The 27009-nt window shown below is 35.0% G+C and overlaps 1 protein-coding gene across 2 annotated transcripts in view; it reads right to left on the bottom strand.

The window, feature by feature from the left end:
- The window catches only part of Osy (oskyddad), a 76278-nt gene extending 49393 nt beyond the window's left edge, over window positions 1–26885 (bottom strand). Inside the window, exon 1 of one of the 2 annotated variants that reach the window (XM_064040144.1) lies at window positions 26701–26885. The gene's annotated coding sequence lies outside the window, so the exon portion shown is untranslated. Of the gene's footprint in view, window positions 1–14377; window positions 14563–26700 lie in introns of those variants that run through there. The other variant, XM_064040145.1, reaches the window with a different exon arrangement.
- Window positions 26886–27009: the final 124 nt, after the last annotated feature.

The raw sequence follows: 27009 nt of genomic DNA, 5'->3' as shown, positions 1-27009 counted from the left end.
ACTGGCAACTTACCTAAACAACATTTAAGATTAAAATGTAATTCGTGTTTAGATGGGTAATTTAAGTTTTATAAGTATTTCATTAATTTAAAAGCTAGCGTTTTAATTTTTACCTAGGTAATTTATACAAACTTAAGTTACTAAACAAAATGAAAAACAAAAAATCTAATTATGTATCAACAAACTCATCTGCAGAAATCATAGGCAGTACATATTTTAGTAAAAAAAACGTCGAATAATTAGCACATTTGCCAAATTTTATCATCCAAGAATATCAGGATTTAAACCCGCCAAAATAAAGAAAGAAAACCACGAAACCATTTGTATGCAAATTATATAAAATGCAAGTACTTTAGACTATTACCCACGGAGGAAGGAAAGATAGCGGAGATGCCATAAGGAAGGCAGGTCAGGCGCCTTCTTGTAGGTCAAGCAACGTACGGTAGGCGAGATAAGTTACTAAAACTAACGAGACGTTCGGGTTGCTTGTAAAATCAAAACCAATCTATTAAAAATTGGTCTTTATTAATTGGTGATTTTATTTTGAAAATAATGAGTGGGTTTCAAAGAAGGCATGTAAGGGCGGAGCTAGTAACGTTCCTCGTCCCCCGAACACCATTCTTCGGAGATTTTGCGTTATGACATCTCCGCTAGTCATTTTGTTCTGCAAGCTATTTCCTTTCATAAAACATGTGTTGATGTGACACTAATGTTTTTCCTTCCACGATTTTGTTACAATCTTTTCTCTGGATGGGAATGAAAAAACCATAAGTGGGTAAACGATGCAAGTTCTATGGTTTTGAAGCCATCAGTTGTTTTTAATGGCTTGATTTACTTAATGTATGGGTCTTAAAAACTCCTTAATTTTTAGAGAGAGAGAAGCAAAAAAGGAGCTTTTATTTAGGAACTGGCTTTTTTTCCGCTATTTCGCCGAGACTCTGGTAAAACTATTTTAAGTTCTCGGTTCGTTTTTTTCCATTCTATCATCTATCAAATTCAATTAAAATCGGTTGAGCTATTTTTAAAAATTAACAAACACACTCTTCAGCTTTATAAGAGTTTGTTTGATCGCTTGAATTTTAAAATCTATGGAACTGTATCGATATACCTGTACAGATTTAGGTAACTACTATTAGAATTAATTTCCCTTAAAAAGACATATATAAACCTCCGATAAAAGTACTCAGAAACCAAACACTAAATATTTTATATAACTGGATGAAAGAACATGCGAGATATCAGTGCTTAACGATCATAATATAATTAATAGGTACACGAATTATAACAGGTCGGAATTCACAACTCAAATGCTATTAGGAAAACTGGTTCTTCTAGTCTATTCGGTTAGAATACTACTAACTTAAGTTAACACATACATTTTGATAATGATAATATTGTCATAGGCCCGGTTTCCTATACTAGACGGAGATTATTCGAAAGGTAGTATTTGCGTAAAAGAAAAAAAAATACATAGGTCCACATCCACACATTACCTACCAACCAATTGTATTTGTCCCTATCTTTAGCGGCAATCTTTTCCAAAAATATTGGTACTGTATGTGGAACGCTCAAAATAAATTGTTTAATTAAAACTTCAAAAATTCCCATAATAGTTATAAGAAATCATGACGTTAAAAAAAACCGAATACTCGTTTTGCGAATAGGTGGTATTTCCAAACATTCACGATTTTGCTGTGAATAACCATTTTTAAGTATATAGCCCGGTTTCCACCGCGAGCGGAACGGACCCATTAATGACTTCGTTAAACTCGCAAACGCAAACTGCATACTTGTATTTCCACCAACAAATAGTCGGAAGGAAAGAGCCGAACGTGTAGAAAGAGTAGAAATGAGCTCGCTCAGTTCTAGGGGGCGGAGCGGAGTACTTACGGACTCCGCTCAACTCGCAATTACAATTTACATAGTAGCGTTTCCACACAGAAAGTGGTGAGCGGGGCGGATTGAGCGAGTAAAAAGAAATTGAAAAGAGTCCGCTGCGCAAGGCCTGCACCGACTAGTTCAGAACGGACTCGCTCGCTGTCTGCCCCCCGCGCTTCTCGTTTAGCGCGTTTTTTTTCTTTGCATAAGATACAACAATGCGTGCTTCTTTTTTCTGTATACATAATCACTGTCATCGCTCGATTCCGTGTCACTCGATAACATCGCAACCACACACAAACAGCTCAAAACTTCAACTGAACTCGTTCTCTGAGGAAATTGTCTATTCGTTATTCATTTCTCATTTTCCGTTCAGCTCAGTCCGCTCATTTCTCTATCTGAGTTTCATTTTGCAGTGGAAATCAAATGACCAACTCTTCGTTGGTGGAAACGCAAACCTCTTTCATTAAAAAGGAGTCCGTTCCGCCTAACCATTTTCCGCACATTACCCTTTCGCAGTGGAAACCGGGCTTAATAGGTTTGGCAACTAGGTGATAATTTTTTAAATAATTATTTTTTGGGATTCTACGCCAACTAATGTTTATCTGTTTGACACAGAATTAAAAAATACTTTTTGCATTACGCAACTTAATAAACGGTCTAATATCATTTGCCCGTGCATCAGAGAGCCCGTATATGTCGGTCCTGCGCCTGATCTCTCTCCGGTCGTGTCCGATTGCCGTCCCATCGGGCTATGAGAGTGAAGGAATAGTGAGTGCACCTGTGTCTGCGCAAATGCTCGTGCACTATAACATGTCATGCGCAGCTGGCTGATTTCGGTTAGGACTCCATCAAAATTTTGATATTTATACTTCGCCAAGTTTAACAACTTCTATACATATCGCATATGGTATTCTAATCAAAAAAATAAACAACGTATGTAACAATTTGCGTAATAGTCAACGTTTTTATATGACTCTGCTAATATATTGTTTGGTGAGAAAACCTAGCTATTGTTTGGCTAAGAATATACGTAAAGTTAATGTTGAAGATATTTCTTTTTTTTTATGTAATCATGAATCTTTATTTACATAGATATTTACAATACATATTTACAATAAAAATCAAAAACTATCCTAGTAAAACAAACAACTAAAAAGCGTCAAAAAATTCGTCCCCATCGCTGTCAACTGGGAGCGTGCCCAAGTCGTGCGGAAGATATTTCTTAAACAATAACTTTATTGCAACTTCAACGTTGCCAAAATATTAAGTATTATTTTGATTTCTTCCATCCGTATTCATTTAAGAAACATAAAGTATTTGTAATTTTAAAAAAATGTATCCAATCGGAATCGGCGGTTGTCAGGGAAACAAAGAGAAAAACTTCCTGCATTGTATATTTACATATTACCTTAGGGAAATAATGTAATAATGCAGATTTCCAAGTGCATTGACAAGGTTGTAGCTAGTCGATAGTTTACCGTTTAAATTAGTATACACTAGATATTACTTAGTAGCTAAAATAATCTACTATCTACTTTGAATGCCTGCAGCCTTAATTGCTCGATGTATGGGGGCTATCTTAGTTCGATTGAAATTTTCAAATCAGATTAAGTTTCTGAAATTTGCTCTACTACAAAAAAAAACATCTCTTCACCTTTATTTACTCAAAATAGATAATCCCAATTTCTTATTTAGAAACCCCAATATGCAAGTGAAACCCCAAAAACACCAATGTACATTCAATAAACCCAAAAATCTTTAACTAATTTCGATTTTGAAATCATCGATTACCCTTCACTGAACTCTTTGATTACCACAAAGGGCGACATTGGGCCCTAACTAGATCGTTACGAACAAGGAAATTATCGTCAGCAATTATGATTTTACTTTGAATGCTACACGATGTAAAGGTAGCTACAGATTGGCGGTAAAACGTTTTACAAGTAAGAGTTGTGATTTAAAAAATATTTTACAAGTTACAAGACATAACAGTACTATTTTAATTTTATACAGCTCAAAGGGTTGATTGTTACAAATTCCTACTACGATTTGAATTGAAAACTTTTTCAATGTGAGACGACCCATTTTCCATATGGATTTGCAATTAGTTATAAAAATAAGAAAAATAAAAGAGCAGATAAAAAAAATATTTGAATTTACCAAGTGAGAGCACAAACCGAGGTATTTTAAAACGTATGTGTAGGTATACGTATATTGCAATATGATGTTTTATTTATTTCACCTTGCCATAACCAGCTGACAACGACAAGAACTCTAGGAAATATTGAGAAGAAGGTTATAAATCAAATGAGTATCAATGACGTCCTTTGGATCGAAACAGGTTCTATCCAATTAAATATTTAAAAAAAACTGCAAGTCACCGTCCAATCTCTATAGCATTCCTATTAAAAATTATATTATAACCGACATCATGGGCAATATTGAAAAAAAAAACTTAAATATTCTAATATGTATAACTAGAAAAAATATGTACAAAAACGCTTGACGTAATACAAATCATAGTTAGTTAATTAAAACATACTAAAACATACAAATCTTAGACAAATGACGTATTTGTTACGTGGGCAATTAATCTTGTCCACCATATTATTATTATGTATTATATAAAAATAACGATAACATCAAAAAAAAAGATGTGATTTTTATAGAACCTTGTTCTATGATTTTACTTTTGATGCACATATTTTTATAGCGTCTGAGTGATATGAGATTATGACGAACTTTACATCAAGATTCTTTATTTTTTCCACAACAGTCTAGATTGTGAAGTCTAGATTTTGATATGAAAGGCAAATCTGTAGCAGTATATATTTTGCAATAAATAAATATGACCATCATTTTATTTACTATCCACTTTCTGTCACCCGCGTCTTGGGGAGATTACATTGAACACTAAAGCAAAAATTACTCCATAGTATTTTTCACCAATGAGCCATCTAATACTGAAAGAATTTAACAAATTAGACCTGTAGTTCTTGAGATTACGGCGTTCAAGCAAACTAACTCTTCGTGTATATAATGTTATAGTATAAACAGAACTATTAATGTACACAGTCACACTTAAGTACTTCTTTATTCATTATACCACTTTAGTGTCTATTGTTAGACATAGGACTATCCTAACGTGTGACATGCCGTTTCTCACCTTTATATATCTTCATTATAACTTGGATTACCCTATGACTAACCCTTCGACGAATAGATCACTAACGCAAACATATTTTGTAGTATTTACTCTGATCTTACGCACCTGCCCTTTTCCATTACAAATTACTTATTCCTAGAACTGTAATCTACAACTTACATATTGCATACTAGCCGTTTTCCCGCGGTTTCATCCGCATCCCGTAGGTACTACTGCCCGTACCGGGATAAATGCCTATGTTACTCGCAGATAATGTAGCTTTCTAATGGGAAAATAATTTTTAAAATAGGTCTTGTTGTTTTTGAGTTATTCATTACAAAACAAAGTTAAAATATTAGTATAGATTTGATGTGACAAAACTGCTCGTTTTTGAGGCATCTAAAGTGCACTATTCGAGCATGGTGTACAAGTTGAGAAATGCGTCAAACCCATCTAAAATAACAAACTTATTTGGCAAGAAAATCGCCCAATGCAAACTAACCCTAATGTACCAGTAACAATAGTCGCAAGTCTGTAACGACTTTCCTTATGAAAAAGATTTTTTAATGTCATTAGGCAACAGTGTAACAATCGGCATTGTTTTAATTGCTGAGCACAATAATTGTTGAAGTACAAGTGAACTTGCTTTGTTTTGTTTTGCTTTGTCTGAGGTAGTGCAGGGTCACTGTTGGTGGTTTATGTCCTTGAGATATATCCTACTAATACAACAAGTACGAAATTTTGTAAGGATGCATGTATGTGTGTCTCTGTGTGTGTCGGTGTGTTTGTTACTCTTACACGCTAAAACTAGTATTGATAACACTTATTTTGTACTTATTCTGATAACTGTCCGATGGTGTCGGATTACCGTCCCATCGGGCTATGAGAGTGAAGGAATAGTGAGTGCACCTGTGTCTGCGCTATAATGCTGCTTGTGCACTATAATGCCCTGCGCAATTGGCTGATCTCCTTATATAAGAATAGCCTCCATGGTCATTATCATTTTGTGGTCGTGTCCCCTAATTAATTACATGATTTTCCAAAAATACGATTGATAAATCGAATAGCTCAATTTAGGAATTTACCAAGTTAGGAAGTCGACCCCAACCTAGTTAGAAAAAGGCATCACAGGATGTTGGTTATAAAACCAACACCTACTATGTTGAATAAGCTAGCGCCAAGGCGAACTACACATAATTAAGAATTAAGGCTAAACTAGATTAGATTACTAATCATTTCTATGATGTAGAAGATTGAAAACGTTTATAGGCTTAATAGCCAATTATTGAAGTCATAAATTATATATTTTCCAATATTTCAATAATCAGCAGTATCCTAAAACGTTTTCTTAAGTCTAACTACGCTGAAAACTGCATCAAACGGTTCAGCCGAATGTGAGATAATCGCGCACAAACATACTTTTAAACAGGTCAAACTGAGAAAAATCATTTTTTGTAAATAGTCCAAGAGGTATCGGGTAGAAAAAATTACTTTAGCATATTTTAATTTTGGTAAGAAAATATGAGACAACTGGACTTGTCAGAAAATATATGTAAACCTGGACCCCTGTATCTTTCAAAGTAGTTACCTACTTATATGTTACCTTACCTGTAACTTAAGCCATAATGTAACTACTAGTTAATACCGGTATTCTGAACTTAGGCCACTTAATACTAGCTCAGACTCTGATACCTATATGCACATGGTTTCAGGTTGTTACAATATTATGGTACCTAATATATTTAAACATGAGCATAAAATTTAAATTTTACATTGCACGATTATTTGTGACTTTCAATGTTATGAAACGTCTCATTAATTAATGAACTAAAAAAAACGGCTCTTAATTACCGACAAAACATGACATTTAAATCTTGGATGAAAATAAATAGATAAGCAATATTAAGAAATTCCAACACATACCTAAATAAAAAAAGATGGCATGTCATAAAATACATAAATTGCTATAAAAATCTTTATCCAGACCAAAAAAGGAGGTACTACAGAACAGGACTTGAGTAATTTTTCAAAACTGGTTTCTTATGACGCAGTAGACCCAAGACCTTACGAAGGTCTACCACGGAATAAGGAATGATGAATGGAGATGCCATAATGCAGGTAGGTCAGGCGGCTTCTTCTAGGTCACATACGAACGGTGGGATCAATTACGAGTGAACGAACGAGGCGTTTAGGTTCTTTGAGACATCTGTCAACGATTTTTGGCATTACAAAAAATGGTCGGGTTCAAGGAAGGTGTGTAAGGGCGAAGGCAGTAACGTTCCTCGTCCCTCGCACACCCATATTCTTAGGAGATTTTCCGTTATGGCACCTTTTTTTTCCGACGTCAAAAATCATCAAATGACCCCTCCTGCTGTGGGTTAGCAGCGGCGAGGGAGTGTCAGACTCTTACTGACTAAAAACCGTCGTGTTCCGTCATAGGCCTTTTTTGTACCAGGGCCGCGGTATCTCTTTCGAACAACCCGCAGCCCCGGCAGGCTTTGGCCCTGCTGGGACCGTTATGGCAACTCCGCTAGTCATTTTGTTCTCCATGGTCTAGAACTAAACAGGTTGTAGGTACAAGTTTGTAAATACTAGGGACTTTTATGTTAAGAATAAATATATTTTTAAACCCAGACGAAAAAAGAAGATTTAAACATTGACCTCTATATGGATCTGTCGGGGGCATCGTAGCTCTTAAACTGGGGAACTGATTTAGAAGCATTTTTTTTAATAAAAGTTGTGTTTTTCAGTGGTGGTCCTTAGAGGTTGGTTTTGTAAATCTCTGTTGAGACTGAAAATATATTTCCTAAAAATCTAACAGGAAAATTGTTAATATATAAAATTAGAAATACCTAAAGATATTTACAGTATATTAAAGAAACTGGTTTATTTCCTTCTAAGAAAATTTATTTTAATAGAATTGTTTTTACATTACCTAAATATTTATTAAGTTTTTCCTTATTTCAAAAATCCGTGTTTAAATTGAAATGAAATATTATTAACATCCCACTAGATTTTTGTTCACGTGGCTCAAGACAAAAACAGAATAATGACTAAAATTTTCGCGATTTCTGCATGTATAATGTTTATAATTATTTCTTAAATTATTCTTATTTTTCTAACCGGTTAATGAGGTATAGTTTTTGAGTTTTTCGGGTAATCTTCGAACCTTTTGAACTTACTGCTATATTTCGAAAAGTATTGTATCACTTTCAATTGGTTGCGTGATTTGTGGTAAAAGCTCCCAGGTTATATGTATGTGTATATTTTTCCCTGGATATAGTTCCCTCGAGACGCGAATGAAACCGAGAAACATTGCTAGTAAAATTAAGATAAATTAAAGTAATACTGGGTACCAATATTGCCTACCAACTTTACAAACCTTAGTTCATACGAAAGAGAGCATGAAAAAATAACCAGAGGTTTTTCTTACCACAAATTATTATGACCATGATCACCGGACGTATATGTGGAAATATAGTGACGTCACAACTACTTGTACAGTCAACTTCAGGTCAGTGGTAACAGTTTTATAGGAAAATCGTACTTATTACTATTGAGTTAAGATGCATGACAGTTATCACTGATGTGCGGCCTACCGTACGTAATATGCCAACAAATAATGTATTAGTAAACAATAATTTACTTGAAGGTCGATGAGGATTTTCCTTAAGATTTTATACATTGATGGCTCTGGTTGAGATTAGGGTTATGTGTTAGAAGTTAAGGGGGAAATGTATAGAATTTATGTTGGAAGGATTTTTTGTAGTTTTGTGAATGGAAATAAATTGGTCATTTAATATGACATGCCAGTTGAGTGTTCGTAAAAAATGTAGCGCGTGCTATTTCTTTTCCATACATACTATTAATTTGCTCGATTTTAGAGAAAAATCATATTATTACGTTTAGATTAGAATTAGATTTTTCTTCCTAATTGTTAATCACATAAAAATCATCGCAGTAGTTTTTGTCTTCATCGCGACCGGACAGACCAAGTTAAGGACTACGTTTTATATGAAATTATAGTGAAAGTTACACATAGATGCTTTTCAGAACAAAAATATTCCCCTTTACGAAATCTGTAACTTCATATTTTTCGGAATCATTGTGTAAGTGTAATATTTGCAGAAATAATCATCATTACAAATATAGCACCCACATTACACAAAGTCAAAGTCCACTGTCGGTCTGTCTGTATTGACTTTAAAGTCATTTTACAATGATCTTAGATGGCTCGGTAATTCTAAGAAAAAAGAACAAAAAATTGTTTTTGTAATGTCATGATGATGCAGAATATCGGAGTTAGGATATTAAAATGCAATTTTGTAGATGCTCCGATATTTCACTCACGTCTTAGGAAAATACATTAATCACCATCATCATCATCATCAGCCTGTCGCAGTACACTGCTGGACATAGGCCTCTCCAAGTGCACGCCACTGAGATCGATTTTCGGCTTCTCGCATCCAGCTCCTGCCAGCCGTCTTGCGCAAGTCATCACTCCACCGTGCCTGAGGACGTCCTACATTACGGGAAATACATTGCATACGGTTAAATAGTACCTCCCTTACTTGAACCAATGGGTTTAGTGTTAGATAACATTTAGCTTAGCTGTAGCTTTATAATTACAGTATAGATAATATTTTGATATTCATTTGTATGTTTACTTCATTTTGGACTCTGGTTTTAAGTTATAATTTTTGACTGTGTTTTATTGGTAACTTATATCTTCCAAAAGAGGATCCACACCTGTCTGAACTTTTGAGAAAAACAAGGTAAAACTCCAATCAAATTACGACCTTATTACATTTAAAATAAGCTACAACATAAATTGCCAATATCCATTACAAAATAAAACGCAACTATTTCCCGATAAAAGCTTGACTTTCAAACAAAAGCTCAACAAAACTGCTATCGTAGTAAACCCTTTTGAAAAAACTGTCAACATTTCAATGGGCTTAAACCCGTATGCATAAAAAGTACGATAAGCCTACAAACAAAACTGCAATGAACAATTCCTTGGAACACTAAACTAACTGGATTCGAAAAGACCATACATCTCTATGCAAAAATCATCACCTTTAAGCTACTATGTTGGGGTCGGCTTCCAGTCTAGACGGATGCAGCTAAGTGCCAGTTTTCTACTTGGAGCAACTGCCCATCTGATTTCTTCACCCAGGTACTCGGGCAACCCGATACCCCTTGGTGAGACTGGTAGTCAGACTTTCCAGCTATTGAATACCCGACCCGTAACGACTGCCAAAGATATTCAAATGACAGCCATGACCTACCAATTTATCGTACCTTCAGGCGACTATTTTATCCACATAGTCCTCGTTCTTCTAAACACTCTTTATGTGAAATTGACTTTCAGTTTACAAGCGAGAGTCAAAGCAACCCAACAAATAGTGATCATTGAATATATGCTTTCGATTCGGCAATGGCGTCTCCAAAAGGTTGTATGCTCTAAGAACAAATTGACGTTTGACTGACAGCAAGAGTACCTCTGTGAGGCATTGTGCAAGTATTTACACTGTCATGCAGAATTATTGACGAAGTGTGGGATGTCAAGGTGACTGCCATCTGACATCAGCCGTGACCGTTTCATGTTCTAGGAAGCTATTGCTCATTTTGTGTATTAATGTGACAGCTTTAAGATAAATATTTTAGAAATAGGTAATTTAGTAATAAGTTTGCATCTTTAGGTGTATTGTGAAGAGGTTAAGTTGCGGATTTGTGTAGAATAGGAAACTTGGACTTTAAAGTCTGAAATCACCAACCCGCATTGAGCATGCGTGGTGATTAACGCTCAATCCTTCTGCGTGTGAGAGGAGGCCTGTGCCCAACAGTGGGACGATAAAAAGGCTCAACAGCATCGAGAGATAAAGACTGATATAGGGCAAAAATAAGACAGTTTTCGTTCAAATCTAACTTTACTTATTTAAAGAAAAAAAATTGTACGCAAACGTAACTTTTACCTAATTACATTCAATTATGAAACTGTACATTAAAAAGGTGTTAATCACCAGCCATTACCTAAAACTTAATGATTTATTATACAAGTAACAATTAATAATATTATGCATTTTATCACGTACACATCTAGAATCATTCTGTGTCCGTCTTTATATAGGTTGATGACAATGATCATTACGTTTTGACAATAAAACACATTAAGGTGTGTGGTTATTTTTGTGTGTACTGGCTAGTAGATTATAATTTTGACAACGTGGTCAGTGATTTTGGCCAGAAGTGTAGCTAGAAGTTACATCGCATATTTCTCTTTTTGGGGTCTGTTAGGTATCTTAGTACTTTTATTTGTAAAGGTTGACTTGAACATTTCTTCTGTATGATAACTTACATAGATACCCACTCGAAGCAGACTAAAACTGTGGGCCGATATGTGGCCCGATGGTTGAAAATGACGATTAAATCGAAGTGATTTTAAACCACTTGTAGAATTTAACTCATTTGTTTAGGCGAAAAGGGTTGAGCTGTTCGGCTGAACACGCTTAACCTCAGGAACGGCATGAGTTGAAAAAAATCAGTTCCTATTTTAATGTTATAAGTTAGACTTTATCACGGGGAATGAAACTGCGGGATAGACATTAAAAACACATCCCCATTTACTCAATAGTTAAAGACTATAACATACCTAAATAGATGTCGCTAGAATTACTCTTACATCATAACAGTCTCAAGATCTAATGATTGCATTGTAGGTATCCTACTTTGGCCATATGAATTATTGCAAGATGCAAGATGTAGATACAGATGAGTCTAGATGAGTTTTTGCTAAATTCACTCATATGAATGGTAATTTATTCTGACACATGGATAAGTACAGAATACGCATCCTATAAATACATAGTATACATATACTATACAATATCATATACTGTAGTGTAGACTAGATTTACATCACTCAAATTATGAGAACAAACCTCATGAAAATACTTTCAGGTTATTTTGGGTTTATCACAAACAGATGAACAGACGGACAGAGTGGATTATTTTGATATTTAATGTATTCATTTTGTTTTAGGTTTCCTCCTTTTTAGTAGAAGTGTATGTAACAAGAGGTAGGGCTAGTATATTAAATTTTCTCATCTCCAAGAAAAGCCTTAAAAGTAATATTTTGAAAGGTAATTTTTATTTCTACAGCGTTAATTTTAGCAATTCTATGTTAGCATTTCAATGAAATTCAAATTGCTCTGAATTATACGCATTATTGCAATGATTGCGATAGTGATATTATTTCGTGGAATTAATCAGTTCTCGCAATGTACAAGTAATGACCAAATCAATGCATAGAAATATGATGGAATCAATATGTACACGTATTCATTTTAATATTTACATATATATGAGATTCTTAGCTTTTCGACACTTAACTTAAAAGAACACCAAAATATTTGTATCGATATTTTCAGATATTTTACGGAATGATAGCCATCTTCCGCCAGCAGTTTTACCTGCGTCCCATGAAAAACACTCCGAGCTTCTAAATAAAAAAAGTACCCTAAAGGCCTTGATGAGCCTTCCTTGATAAACGCTCTATTAGATACAAACTGTGACCCATACATATCAAGATGATACCAAAATTGTAATCTTTAATCTTTTTGTTTGTTTGAAGGCGCTAGTCTCAAAAATTTCTTACTGGTCCCATGTAAAAAATTCTTTCAGTGTTACATAGCCCATTTATTAAGGGACATCTGTGGAGATCTAAGGGGGAGGCCTATGTTCAGCAGTGGACGTCCTATGGCTGAGATGATGATGATGATGATGATAGACTATTTTTTATCGAGTACGGTTCCCACGGGATGCGGTACTGATGGAAGCTAGTTATATTTATATTATGGCCGATTTAAAATGCAGACAAAACCATATGTTTAAGCTAGTTATTTGCTGATACGTCTCTTTTATCCACTGATGCACGAATTACGTGCGTTCGTGATAGGTCTGAGACGCGTTTCGACACTGCTCCATGACTCATTGAAACAATGGCAATCGTTACCTATTGCGTTTTGTTATTGCTGTTGTGTTGTCTTTTGTATGTCATTAGGTACTTGTATTATAACTGTGAGGATTTTTTAGCCTCCAACGCTAAGAGTTATGGTATGTTTGACCAATATGTGTGTCTGTTTGTGGCAACATAGCTCATAAACGATAAGTACTATGGATATTTTAGACTTTTTCCCAGCTTTTTTGAGTGTAATTGTACAGTGGCAATTATCATTATATAGCCTTTTAATGTTGTTACTGATAAATGGATAAAAAAGCATCCCTCTTAGACCCAATTTCATCAAAAATGGTTCACTAGTACAGTAGACAGCATAACATAGACGTTTCAATATATGTATTGTGTTAATTGTGTTGTTATAAAGGTTTAATTGCAATAAACTTCACTAAGGTTAGAGGATAATTTGCACTATAAACATAACAATACTAATTTGTATTACGATTAACTTCCATTTGTCCTTCTACATGTCTAATTATAACAAATATACTGGTCAAATATTTTTTGGATTTTTTGTTGGCATTTTTTCACCTTTTTTAACCGGTTAGAGGTCCCGCACATTGCAAACTTTTAGTCGGCCGATAGCTTTTTTGGCCTCATAATTCAGTATGAGGACATCTAAGGGGGAGTCCTATGTTCAGCAGTGGACGTCCTATGGCTGAGATGATGATGATGATGAAATCAGTATGAAGATGAATGGTAGTACGCACATTACAAAGATCAGGTATTTAGCCGGTATCAGACTGACTGACAACTTTGATTGGAATTAAGATTTTCTTTAAAAAAACCAACCTTCAGGTCAACTGTCGGCCGACTGGTTAGCTACTCTTATTCGTAGCAAAGGAGTGAAATTATATTTTTGGTTTTGTTATAATAATTTAAATCTTCTTCACTATTAATTTGATTGAGAGGCCACACGTTTGAATTTTTCCATCAATAATAATTAATGTTAATTGTCATCACGAAAACTCTTGATTTTTGTGGTTTTATGAAAATTGCTTAGACAGGTTTTTCCTTATTTAAAAGACAAAAAATACCTCTAGATGTATGGATAATTATCTTAAACGTATGATTGTAAAAAAAACATATTTTTCAATGTTACGTCACAATGATTGTGTGGAAACCACCACAATTATCATTAAGGTATATCTGCGTCTTTAATGTCAGGTAATTTGTATAAACGACGATATTTTTTCAATAAACCACATACCTAGTCATTTGAAGATCATAAAAAAAAACTTGACGGTCACCGTGTATATCCGTTTGAGGCTAAAAATAATATTAATCTCATAAATAATCTTACTTATCTAAATATTCTTAAAAAAACTCACGTTTAAAATTCCAATCTTAGTGAACACAAAAACATGAACAGTAATAATATTATTAAAAATAATTAAAAACAAATGCACAACACAACACAAGCACTGCGGTATTATTAATTTAATAATATTCGCGTTATTATTTCGAGAATAAACCCACGTCCGATCTCCTCGAACGCTGGTATAACACTGAACTTGAATTTAAAAATCGAACACTCCCGCGCAAGTTGTGGTCTTGATTACCTTCAGATCGTTACTTTCGAAAATATACCTACTGGCCTAGGAAATAGGGCTTATAATTGCTTCTGGTTAATGAGTCTAGTAGTCAGATGCTCGTCTAATAAATTAATTTATTTAGCGGATTTTCCACTTAAATGCAATATGTTGGGTGTTCTTTGTTGAAGATCTACATGGTTCTTAAATCCAGCCTATACTTGTAATTTAAAGGAAAAAAATATTAATAAACTATAAAAATACTTTTGATAATTAAATACTATATGGATACTTAATAGGGTTTTGATTTAAAAGCGATGAGGTTCTCAATTTGGATATTTTTTTTGTTGCTTAGCTCTTACGGTTTTAAAGACTTATCTAATTTCAAATATAAGTAGTATGCCAAAAACTACAAAATACAGCCTTCAAAATATATCTTACATCAGTAACTAGTGCTTCATCTAAATTGCGAAGATATTTCATATTAAGCGCGATTTTGCAATGTCCTAATGATGCATTTTCTCCTTGAATGATACCTCTCTAAACTAAATAACTAAATTGAATTCAATCGAATCCTTTTATAGCCATTTATATATGTCCAATACTTATATGATTCCTTATTTAGAGACAGCCAATTTTGGAAGACATAGTATTTACGAAATCCTAAGATTTTGGAGTCTCCCAAGGCTTGTCCTGTGACATTCATGTCAAGGTATTAAAACAAATATATTGTAAATATTGGTACTTATAGTAAAATTTGCATAACATACATCATCTGCCTAGCCTTTTCCATAACATACAATGACGCTTTTTTCCCAGAAAGACATCTAGTCACCTCAGGTTTCGCAAAAATAAGTTTTTCCGTAGGTCTATAACCGGGGAAAAATGTGTAAAACAATGGTTTCCTTTTAACCGACTTCCCAAATAGAACGAGGTTCTCAATTTGGACACTTCTTTCACTACTTATTGGTTTTCAAACACGTAAATATCCTTATTTTAAAGCTTTATCTTGTGGATTTATTTTCTGTTAAGGGTGTTTCAAGTGGTTTTACAAACGTCCCGAGGGACTCACGGGGTGTAAGTAGGAGCCTGTCACCATCTCTCTCTCCCTTATTTTTTTTCCCATCGGACTACAAGAGTGAGGGAACGGAGAGTGTAGCTGTGTCTGCGTGTGCTCTTACTCTTATGCTCTTACTACAATGTCCTGCGCTGCTGGCTGATCTACGAGAAAATCGTAGATCGCTATGACCAGAAATCAGTCAAGAAGATATTAATTCATTGTTTTAAGGAATAAATTATGGTTATCAAATCCAGTCGAGTCGAATGTTCAACATCAAATTTTTTTTGACAGATTTTAAAAGTTATTAATAGATAGATAGATAGATAGATAGATATACTTTATTAGGTACACCAATTTTACAATTTTGATCTAAATCTAGTTAAGGTAGGTGACATAATGGGCGGTCTTATCGCTAAGAGCGATCTCTTCCAGACAACCTTAGGATGGATTGAGACGAGAAGGAAAAGATTATACGGTAGGCAGTTAGGCTAAGTGTACACTTGCTCCTGCAATTTGCGCACCTAAATATTATTACCATAAATACTTAAATTATAAACTAAATATATATACATACATATATGTTTATATATATATAAAATAATAACAATAAATACATATATACCTTTAAATAATGTCAATGCTAGATATATATACTTTTTATAAATATTATTCTACCGTTAGGAGGAAAGGTAGTGGCTTTTTAACATTCTCTTGAAAACGGCTAATGATTGAGCCTGTCTTATCGTAACGGGCAATGCGTTCCATAGCCGAACAGCCAGAACAGTAAAAGATTTGTCGAAGAAGCTAGTGGAATGCATCGCCATCTCCAGCCTCAAATTTTCTGATGACCTTAGATATTTTGTATGTGTGTCATAAAGGAACTTGAAACGTTCTTTAAGATAAGGGGGGTTAGTGGGATTAAACAAAATGTTGTATAGCAAAGACAGGATATGAGTATTCCGGCGAAGACGTATAGGAAGCCATTTGAGCTTTGAACGAAATTCAGAATATGATCATATTTGCGCAGGCCAAATATGAATCTAATACAAACATTTTGAAGTCGCTCAAGTTTATCTAATTGTGCCTCTGTAAGATCCGGATAGCTGACATCTGCATAATCAAGGATGGGAAGCAGGAGGGATTGTGCGAGCGCAGTTTTGGTGGCAGTCGGGAGAAAGTTCCTCAGTCGTCTCAGGGACCGGACAGATGCAAACACCTTGCGACTAACCTCTTGTAGTTGAGGGCCCCAGGAAAGGTGTTTGTCAATAAGTACACCTAGGTTTTTGACTTTGTCCTTGACTGGAATGGTAGTGCCATTGAAATTGATGTGCGGGAGTTGTGACCAGCTAACTTTTTGTACCAACCTAGAACTGCCAATTACAATGGCTTGGGTTTTTGAAGGATTAACCTTAAGACCGTAAGCCTCACTCCAATCAGATATTACAGCCAAGTCACTATTGATGATGGCGATTGCATCTGCCAGATCCACTAAGGCGGCTTTCCTATAAATTTGTAGGTCATCAGCATAAAGGTGGTAGAGAGACTGAAGATTATTGTAAATTGAATTTATAAATATCGCGAAAAGTAAAGGAGATAAAACGCCACCCTGTGGCACGCCAACAGAAGTATAGCACCATGAAGAGCATTTGTCTTCTATGCATATACGTTGACGGCGTCCAGACAGGTAACTACGAAACCAGTCAATCACCGTTGGAGATATGTTAAGTGAGCCAAGTATGCCAAGCAGGATGTCAAAGTCGACGGTGTTAAATGCATTACTGAAATCTAGCAAGCAAAGGACCGTCAAATCTCCCGTATCCATGCTGCAGCGTATATCCTCAGTAATATTGACTAAGGCTGTAGTGGTGCTGTGACCAGGTCGGAAACCGGATTGGAACGGGTTCAGAAGACTGTTCTTGCAAAGAAAAGCATTAAGCTGATCATGTACAAGACGTTCTAGGACTTTAGAAAGGAAAGGTAAGATGGAAATGGGACGATATTCAGAGAAAGAGGTAGGATTGGATGTTTTGGGTAATGGGATGACTTTTGCATCTTTCCAGATGGATGGGAAAATACCATAGGACACAGAGTAATTAAGGATATGGGACAGGACTGGTAGGATTTCGTCAAGGATAGGAAGTATCATTTTCCGACTGACACAATCATCACCAACAGCGTTAGAGGAGATGGATACTATACTCTTCGACGATGTGAAGTGTTGATTAAGTAAATCAATATCTAAGTCTTTGGAAATTGTATCACGGCGTGATTTTCCAACTCCCATGGATTTTAGGAATTTCCAGACTTTTGCTGGATCTCCGTTTTCAACTGAATGATGTATATGTTGGCGTTGTGCATCTCTACACACCTTGTTGCAACGATTACGGACCTCAACATACTTCTCCCGAGTAGACATATTAGGTCGACATTTAAATTTAGATTTCGCAACAGCTTTTTTATGCATGGCAGTCTTAATGGCACCAGTTAGCCACGGAGCCGGAAGATGTTTTAGCTTAATTGCCCGAATTGGAGCATGGACGTCATAAAGCCGAACCAGTGAATCAGTGAATAACGCAACTTTATCATCAACCGACTCAGCTGCAGCCAAAGGTGCCCAATCAATACAGCCAGCATCACTGCAAAGGTCTTCAGTATTCATACCACCAAAATTGCGTTGCAGTAGAATTTTGGGTTTGGGCTTAGGTGGTCGGATTTTATAGGAAAGGAATATGAGATCGTGGTAGGAAAACATATCAGCTGAACATTGACCATGCTTACTGACATGTTCCGTAGACGATACAAGGGCAAGGTCCAGTAGTGAAGGGTTGCAGTTGGGGAAACGGTGTGTGGCACTTAATGGCAGGATTGACAGATTGGATGATTCAATTATTGAACATAAGGAAGACGAGCGGGAATCGTTTTTCAATAAACACGTATTAAAATCACCCATAATAATTGTATGACTGTAAGAAGGCATTAGGTTTTCGAGGAGATGTTCAAGGCTGGAAAAGTAATTAACACGTAAGGAAGGACTATAGAAGACACCAAGCAAAATTTTGGTATGATTCAGGTTGACTTCCAAAAAGAGATGCTCACCGGCACCCAGCGGCGGGGGCTGTGCTGACATACTAATGATTGAGAAAGGAATATGAGGACGAAGATATATGGCAACTCCACCCCCACCGCCAACCGCACGATCATTTCTTATCAGCTGAAAACCTGGCAAGGAATAGGAAGTAGAAGGAAGACATGGTTTTAACCAAGATTCTGAAACAAGGATAGCGTGTAAATTCTTACAGTCTAGATTAGCTAGCATGTCAGAGTAATGTGCCGGTATACTTTGGGCATTTATATGGACTACATTAAAATTCTTCGGAACATCAGAAAATGTCGCTTCAAGAGAATCAGCAAGCGTTGGAAGGCTGGCAAAGCTGTCGTCACTACTACAAGCCGAGACAAAGGTTTCAGCATCGCTGTCATCATTTAAATCAAGCATTAACGTTATTAATGATATAAATAAATATAAATATAATAATATTGTAAACTAATAATAAATATAACAATTCTGCGTATTGTGCAGAAAAAAAGCAATCTAATAACGTTGGTAATCCACCCGCCAGTTGTGTGTAAATAACAGAAATAAACACTGATAGTACGAAAAAAAAAAAAAAAAGTTAAATAAAAAAAAAAAAAAAAGAAATTATTAATATAAACGTTAACAACAATTGCAGAAAAAAAAAAGTTACGTATGTACTGAATTATTGTATTACCCGAGCTATTTTAATTAAAGTTTCCGAACGAAAATTTATAATGGTATTAGTGTGATACTTGACAGGTGACGTTTGACAAATGACATTATTTATTTTATATTTAGTTGTCGTCGTAGTGAAACAAAAAGCAATAAAATAAATTAATTTAGGGTACCTACACTACATGATACGCAATAAAAATAAAAAAATAAAAATTATGCTACTCGGATAATACAATTACAACTTACAAAGAGAAGCTATGGAAATTACTTCTTTTTGGCAGCTACTCGTTTCGCTTTCTTCGGTGCTGGCGACGACTGTGCCTTCTCTTTATTTTGCTGGATTCGGCTGAGGTCGCCTAGTGTGCTTACTCGATGGCGAGAGCCGTCCGCGCCCATCACGTAAACAAGCCCTTGTTTTGTCCAGCAGTTGTTTACACCGAACTTATCACGCGCTGACATGAACAGCTGATGACGAGGCCGAGTGAGGAACTCCGATAAAGTTATGCCAGTGCCCTTCAGCTTTGTCTTTGCAAACCACATGCTGTCTCTCACTCCAACATCCCGTAATTTACAAAGAATAGGCCTGGGTTTGCTTGCATCAGTCTGTCTACCCATCCTATGGCATCGCCGCACATCATTCACAGTAAATTCCGTAAATCCGAGATGACGCCGGACAACTTCTACAACAACCTGTGCTGTGTCCTCCTTGGTCTGTTCAGTGACACCATGCAGCAGCACCATCTTTCGTCGTGCACGCATCTCCATGCTATCCAGCTCCTGTGACAACGCCTCCATCTGCTGTTGAATGCAGCCCAACGCATCAAGAATGAACTTCTTGAAAGAATTATAGTCCGCAACCAAGCTATCTGTGCTGTTTGAAGCACCAGGATTCTTCTGCAGCTGTGCCTCAAAACTTGTCATCCTGTCTTGAAATAATGACATCATATCGGACAGTGAACTCTTTAGTGCTTCCATAATGTTGTGCTGTATAATTGTGTGTTTATAAGATCCGTGATATTGTGGGAAATACACTGAACTGGTGGGTGATGTCTAATTATATATTAATAAAGCATTTACAGTTGATAAAAACAATAAATACTATTATTTATGATTATTTTAAATGGGAGCACAAAGTTTGTGACCTCTTGTCAAAACTACCCACCAAGAAAAAAATTAAGAATTAAGATAGCACTTTTTTACAAAATAAGATTATTAATCTAACGTGTTATATCAAAATGTTACATAGATTTAATACGTGCTTAATTACTTCTGTCACAAGGTTGCATGTTGGATACAAATAATTATGTTTCCGCATACATAATCGTGTTTTTATGCTGAATGAGCAAAGAGGTTCAAATGTTCTGAACCTCTGTGAAGGTGAGCTGCTTAGAATTCGAGACTAGTTATAATTTATAATGGTTAGATATTATTTTTAAAACTTCTTCTTAATGGATAGTTCTTAATCCACGTATGAGTGAAGTTTGTCTAAAATATATTCCCCAATATACAGATAATCTATCCTTCGTATTCACTCGGATCTAACTGCTTGTAAATAATTGGGAGTTAATCCAATCTCCCAATTATTTACATTTACACTTTATCGGGTATAACAGTAACAGTTTTATAAATACATATGTGTACAAATCGCAAAAGTTTAAAAACCTTCGGATCTAATTCTCGAAGTAGTTTCCAATTAGGTGCGTCCTAGGCGTATTTTATTACCTTCTTGAGAGCGAACAAATTAAATTAGTCTCAAACTTATTAGTTACTACCTACTTACTACCGAACTTAAATATCTTCTAAGTATCCAGACTTATTACCTACGAAATTATGTTTCATTAAACAAATTGTGAAAACATTTTTCAAGACTTTCTTTCTTTGAACGCTCTTATCTCAGGAACTAGGTACAGATCCTATTTAAAAAATTGACACAGTGTTAGATAGCCCATTTATCGAAGAATGCCACTTTTTAAACTGATGCCTGAAAAGTTTCCACTGGACTCGGATGAAACAACAAGCGGAAGTTAGAAAAAAAATATTTTCTGAGCATACGTTACAATGATAATTTTGGTGATTTCATTTATGTTTTCAAAGAAATGGATTTACCCATATTTACGTTCCTGTCTGTTTCAACAAAATTACTAAAATTCTTCTTAAAATACGCACAATCCTATTCTTAGAATTGTAAATACATATTATTTGACCTTGACCCTACCTCACAGGTTTTCTGTTATTTATGTTAAAACTTTAAAGGTGAACATAAGTTTAGCATGAGATGAATTAATTAAGAATATTCTAATATGTATAACTTATTCACAGAATCAAACTTAGCGTGTTCAGACAAATAATTAACGAATAAACAATTTGTTCACATAGGCCTATTTTTATCCCCGTGCAGGAAGAAAGCCACATACTTTATGATATAGGTAGGCACAGAGTGCAAAAATCACCAGGACTGGATCCCATAACCAATATTGAGATTTTAAAATAAGTATAGAGCAAGATAAGGAGATTGCTAGGGGTCCAAAAAAGTCTATTTACGGCAATGCTCCAAGTTATTTATTTATTTATTATTATCAACTTACGACTATTATTACAGGAACTTATCCTAATGCAATAGCGTAGACAAATTATAACTAACATTCTAAAAACCTAACCAAAATATAATCATACCTTAAAACTAATCATAATCACATAATACACATAAAGTAGCCCTTGTGAATTCAGTCAGTGAGCAGGAAAATAGATCAATTGGTCCAGCGACCGTGTTCTTCGTCTTCGATCCAGGAATCGAACCAGGGACCCATGCACGGCAATCGCGCTGGTGATGCAACGGAGCAGTTCTGTTATAGTAGGCACTAGTAGCTCTTAGCAACTTAACAAAAGACAATAACCGCACAAATCTGTCAGGAAGCCGACTTTTTGCATATTGAACACAATTTATGTGCATTACCTACATTGTATCGCTAGTTTTCCAAGGAATAGATAGGCGAGATTCTGCCTACTACGACTATGTGCTATAACACAATTAATTGTACTACTACAATAAAGAATTGCATGCAAAAGATGCGAGTATATCCAAAATGTATGCGAAAAGCTTTTATACAACAATACATTAGGTACCTACCTATATGCTTATTTGAATCTGGCCTGATAGATACACACTTTTAAAAAATTATTTCACTTTTATCATCACAGTACTTAAGTACTCGGATAAAATTCATTATCGTCGTCTTGCTCAGTTCCACTAAGAGATTATAAAGATAATTTCTGTGGTGTTAAGGCAAAAGGGGATGAGTCAGAAATTGTGAAAAATGAGTTAATTACACAGTTGGGTACAAAATTTTACGAACTATCATGGTAAAAAGGATCAACAAATACAAATAGTGATCATTGAATATATGCTTTCGATTCGGCAATGGCGTCTCCAAAAGGTTGTATGCTCTAAGAACAAATTGACGTTTGACTGACAGCAAGAGTACCTCTGTGAGGCATTGTGCAAGTATTTACACTGTCATGCAGAATTATTGACGAAGTGTGGGATGTCAAGGTGACTGCCATCTGACATCAGCCGTGACCGTTTCATGTTCTAGGAAGCTATTGCTCATTTTGTGTATTAATGTGACAGCTTTAAGATAAATATTTTAGAAATAGGTAATTTAGTAATAAGTTTGCATCTTTAGGTGTATTGTGAAGAGGTTAAGTTGCGGATTTGTGTAGAATAGGAAACTTGGACTTTAAAGTCTGAAATCACCAACCCGCATTGAGCATGCGTGGTGATTAACGCTCAATCCTTCTGCGTGTGAGAGGAGGCCTGTGCCCAACAGTGGGACGATAAAAAGGCTCAACAGCATCGAGAGATAAAGACTGATATAGGGCAAAAATAAGACAGTTTTCGTTCAAATCTAACTTTACTTATTTAAAGAAAAAATTGTACGCAAACGTAACTTTTACCTAATTACATTCAATTATGAAACTGTACATTAAAAAGGTGTTAATCACCAGCCATTACCTAAAACTTAATGATTTATTATACAAGTAACAATTAATAATATTATGCATTTTATCACGTACACATCTAGAATCATTCTGTGTCCGTCTTTATATAGGTTGATGACAATGATCATTACGTTTTGACAATAAAACACATTAAGGTGTGTGGTTATTTTTGTGTGTACTGGCTAGTAGATTATAATTTTGACAACGTGGTCAGTGATTTTGGCCAGAAGTGTAGCTAGAAGTTACATCGCATATTTCTCTTTTTGGGGTCTGTTAGGTATCTTAGTACTTTTATTTGTAAAGGTTGACTTGAACATTTCTTCTGTATGATAACTTACATAGATACCCACTCGAAGCAGACTAAAACTGTGGGCCGATATGTGGCCCGATGGTTGAAAATGACGATTAAATCGAAGTGATTTTAAACCACTTGTAGAATTTAACTCATTTGTTTAGGCGAAAAGGGTTGAGCTGTTCGGCTGAACACGCTTAACCTCAGGAACGGCATGAGTTGAAAAATCAGTTCCTATTTTAATGTTATAAGTTAGACTTTATCACGGGGAATGAAACTGCGGGATAGACATTAAAAACACATCCCCATTTACTCAATAGTTAAAGACTATAACATACCTAAATAGATGTCGCTAGAATTACTCTTACATCATAACAGTCTCAAGATCTAATGATTGCATTGTAGGTATCCTACTTTGGCCATATGAATTATTGCAAGATGCAAGATGTAGATACAGATGAGTCTAGATGAGTTTTTGCTAAATTCACTCATATGAATGGTAATTTATTCTGACACATGGATAAGTACAGAATACGCATCCTATAAATACATAGTATACATATACTATACAATATCATATACTGTAGTGTAGACTAGATTTACATCACTCAAATTATGAGAACAAACCTCATGAAAATACTTTCAGGTTATTTTGGGTTTATCACAAACAGATGAACAGACGGACAGAGTGGATTATTTTGATATTTAATGTATTCATTTTGTTTTAGGTTTCCTCCTTTTTAGTAGAAGTGTATGTAACAAGAGGTAGGGCTAGTATATTAAATTTTCTCATCTCCAAGAAAAGCCTTAAAAGTAATATTTTGAAAGGTAATTTTTATTTCTACAGCGTTAATTTTAGCAATTCTATGTTAGCATTTCAATGAAATTCAAATTGCTCTGAATTATACGCATTATTGCAATGATTGCGATAGTGATATTATTTCGTGGAATTAATCAGTTCTCGCAATGTACAAGTAATGACCAAATCAATGCATAGAAATATGATGGAATCAATATGTACACGTATTCATTTTAATATTTACATATATATGAGATTCTTAGCTTTTCGACACTTAACTTAAAAAGAACACCAAAATATTTGTATCGATATTTTCAGATATTTTACGGAATGATAGCCATCTTCCGCCAGCAGTTTTACCTGCGTCCCATGAAAAACACTCCGAGCTTCTAAATAAAAAAAGTACCCTAAAGGCCTTGATGAGCCTTCCTTGATAAACGCTCTATTAGATACAAACTGTGACCCATACATATCAAGATGATACCAAAATTGTAATCTTTAATCTTTTTGTTTGTTTGAAGGCGCTAGTCTCAAAAATTTCTTACTGGTCCCATGTAAAAAATTCTTTCAGTGTTACATAGCCCATTTATTAAGGGACATCTGTGGAGATCTAAGGGGGAGGCCTATGTTCAGCAGTGGACGTCCTATGGCTGAGATGATGATGATGATGATGATAGACTATTTTTTATCGAGTACGGTTCCCACGGGATGCGGTACTGATGGAAGCTAGTTATATTTATATTATGGCCGATTTAAAATGCAGACAAAACCATATGTTTAAGCTAGTTATTTGCTGATACGTCTCTTTTATCCACTGATGCACGAATTACGTGCGTTCGTGATAGGTCTGAGACGCGTTTCGACACTGCTCCATGACTCATTGAAACAATGGCAATCGTTACCTATTGCGTTTTGTTATTGCTGTTGTGTTGTCTTTTGTATGTCATTAGGTACTTGTATTATAACTGTGAGGATTTTTTAGCCTCCAACGCTAAGAGTTATGGTATGTTTGACCAATATGTGTGTCTGTTTGTGGCAACATAGCTCATAAACGATAAGTACTATGGATATTTTAGACTTTTTCCCAGCTTTTTTGAGTGTAATTGTACAGTGGCAATTATCATTATATAGCCTTTTAATGTTGTTACTGATAAATGGATAAAAAAGCATCCCTCTTAGACCCAATTTCATCAAAAATGGTTCACTAGTACAGTAGACAGCATAACATAGACGTTTCAATATATGTATTGTGTTAATTGTGTTGTTATAAAGGTTTAATTGCAATAAACTTCACTAAGGTTAGAGGATAATTTGCACTATAAACATAACAATACTAATTTGTATTACGATTAACTTCCATTTGTCCTTCTACATATCTAATTATAACAAATAAACTGGTCAAATATTTGAGGACTTTTTGTTCGCATTTTTTCACCTTTTTTAACCGGTTAGAGCTCCCGCACATTGCAAACTTTTTGTCGCCCGATATTTTGTTTGGCCTCATAAATCAGTATGAGGAGATCTAAGGGGAAGGCCTATGTTCAGCAGTGGACGTCCTATGGCTGAGATGATGATGATGATGAAATCAGTATGAAGATGAATGGTAGTACGGACATTACAAAGATTTAGCCGGTATCAGATCGACTAACAACTTCGATTGGAATCAAGATTTTCTTTAAAAAAAATGCCAACCTTCGGTCAACTGTCAGCCGACTGGTTACTCTTGTTCGTAGCAAAGGAGTGAAATTAATATATGGTTTTGTTATAATAATTTTAATCTTTTTCTTCATTATTAACTTGATTGAGAGGTCACACGTTTGAATTTTTCCATTCAGAATTAATGTTAATTGTCAACACGATTTTTTTGTGTTTTATGAAAATTCCTATGCAGGTTTTTACCTATTTAAGAGACAAAAAATACCTCTAGATGTATGGATAATTATCTTAAACGTATGATTGTAAAAAAACCTTATTTTTCAACGTTACGTCACAATGATTGTGTGGAAACCACCACAATTATCATTAAGGCATATCTGCGTCTTTAATGTCAGGTAATTTGTATAAACGACGATATTTTTTCAATAAACCACTACATAGTCATTTGAAGATCATAAAAAAAAACTTGACGGTCACTCTATCCGTTTAAGGCTAAAAATAATATTAACCTCATAAATAATCTAATCTTACTTATTATCTAAATATTCTCCAAAAAAAAACTCACGTTTAAAATTCCAATCTTCGTGAACACAAAAACATGAACAGTAATAATATTATTACAAATAATTAAAAATAAATGCACAACACAACACAAGCACTGCGGTATTATTAATTTAATAATATTCGCGTTATTATTTCGAGAATAAACCCACGTCCGATCTCCTCGAACGCTGGTATAACACTGAACTTGAATTTAAAAATCGAACACTCCCGCGCAAGTTGTGGTCTTGATTACCTTCAGATCGTTTACTTTCGAAAATGAACCTATAGGCCTAGGAAATAGGGTTTATAATTGCTTACGTGGTTTAAGTCT

This window comes from Helicoverpa armigera, chromosome 21, assembly GCF_030705265.1.
Source record: "Helicoverpa armigera isolate CAAS_96S chromosome 21, ASM3070526v1, whole genome shotgun sequence".
NCBI classification, from domain to species: Eukaryota; Metazoa; Arthropoda; class Insecta; order Lepidoptera; family Noctuidae; genus Helicoverpa; species Helicoverpa armigera.
Note: the sequence above shows the minus strand (reverse complement) of the source record. Positions and strands in the feature narration are given on the sequence as shown.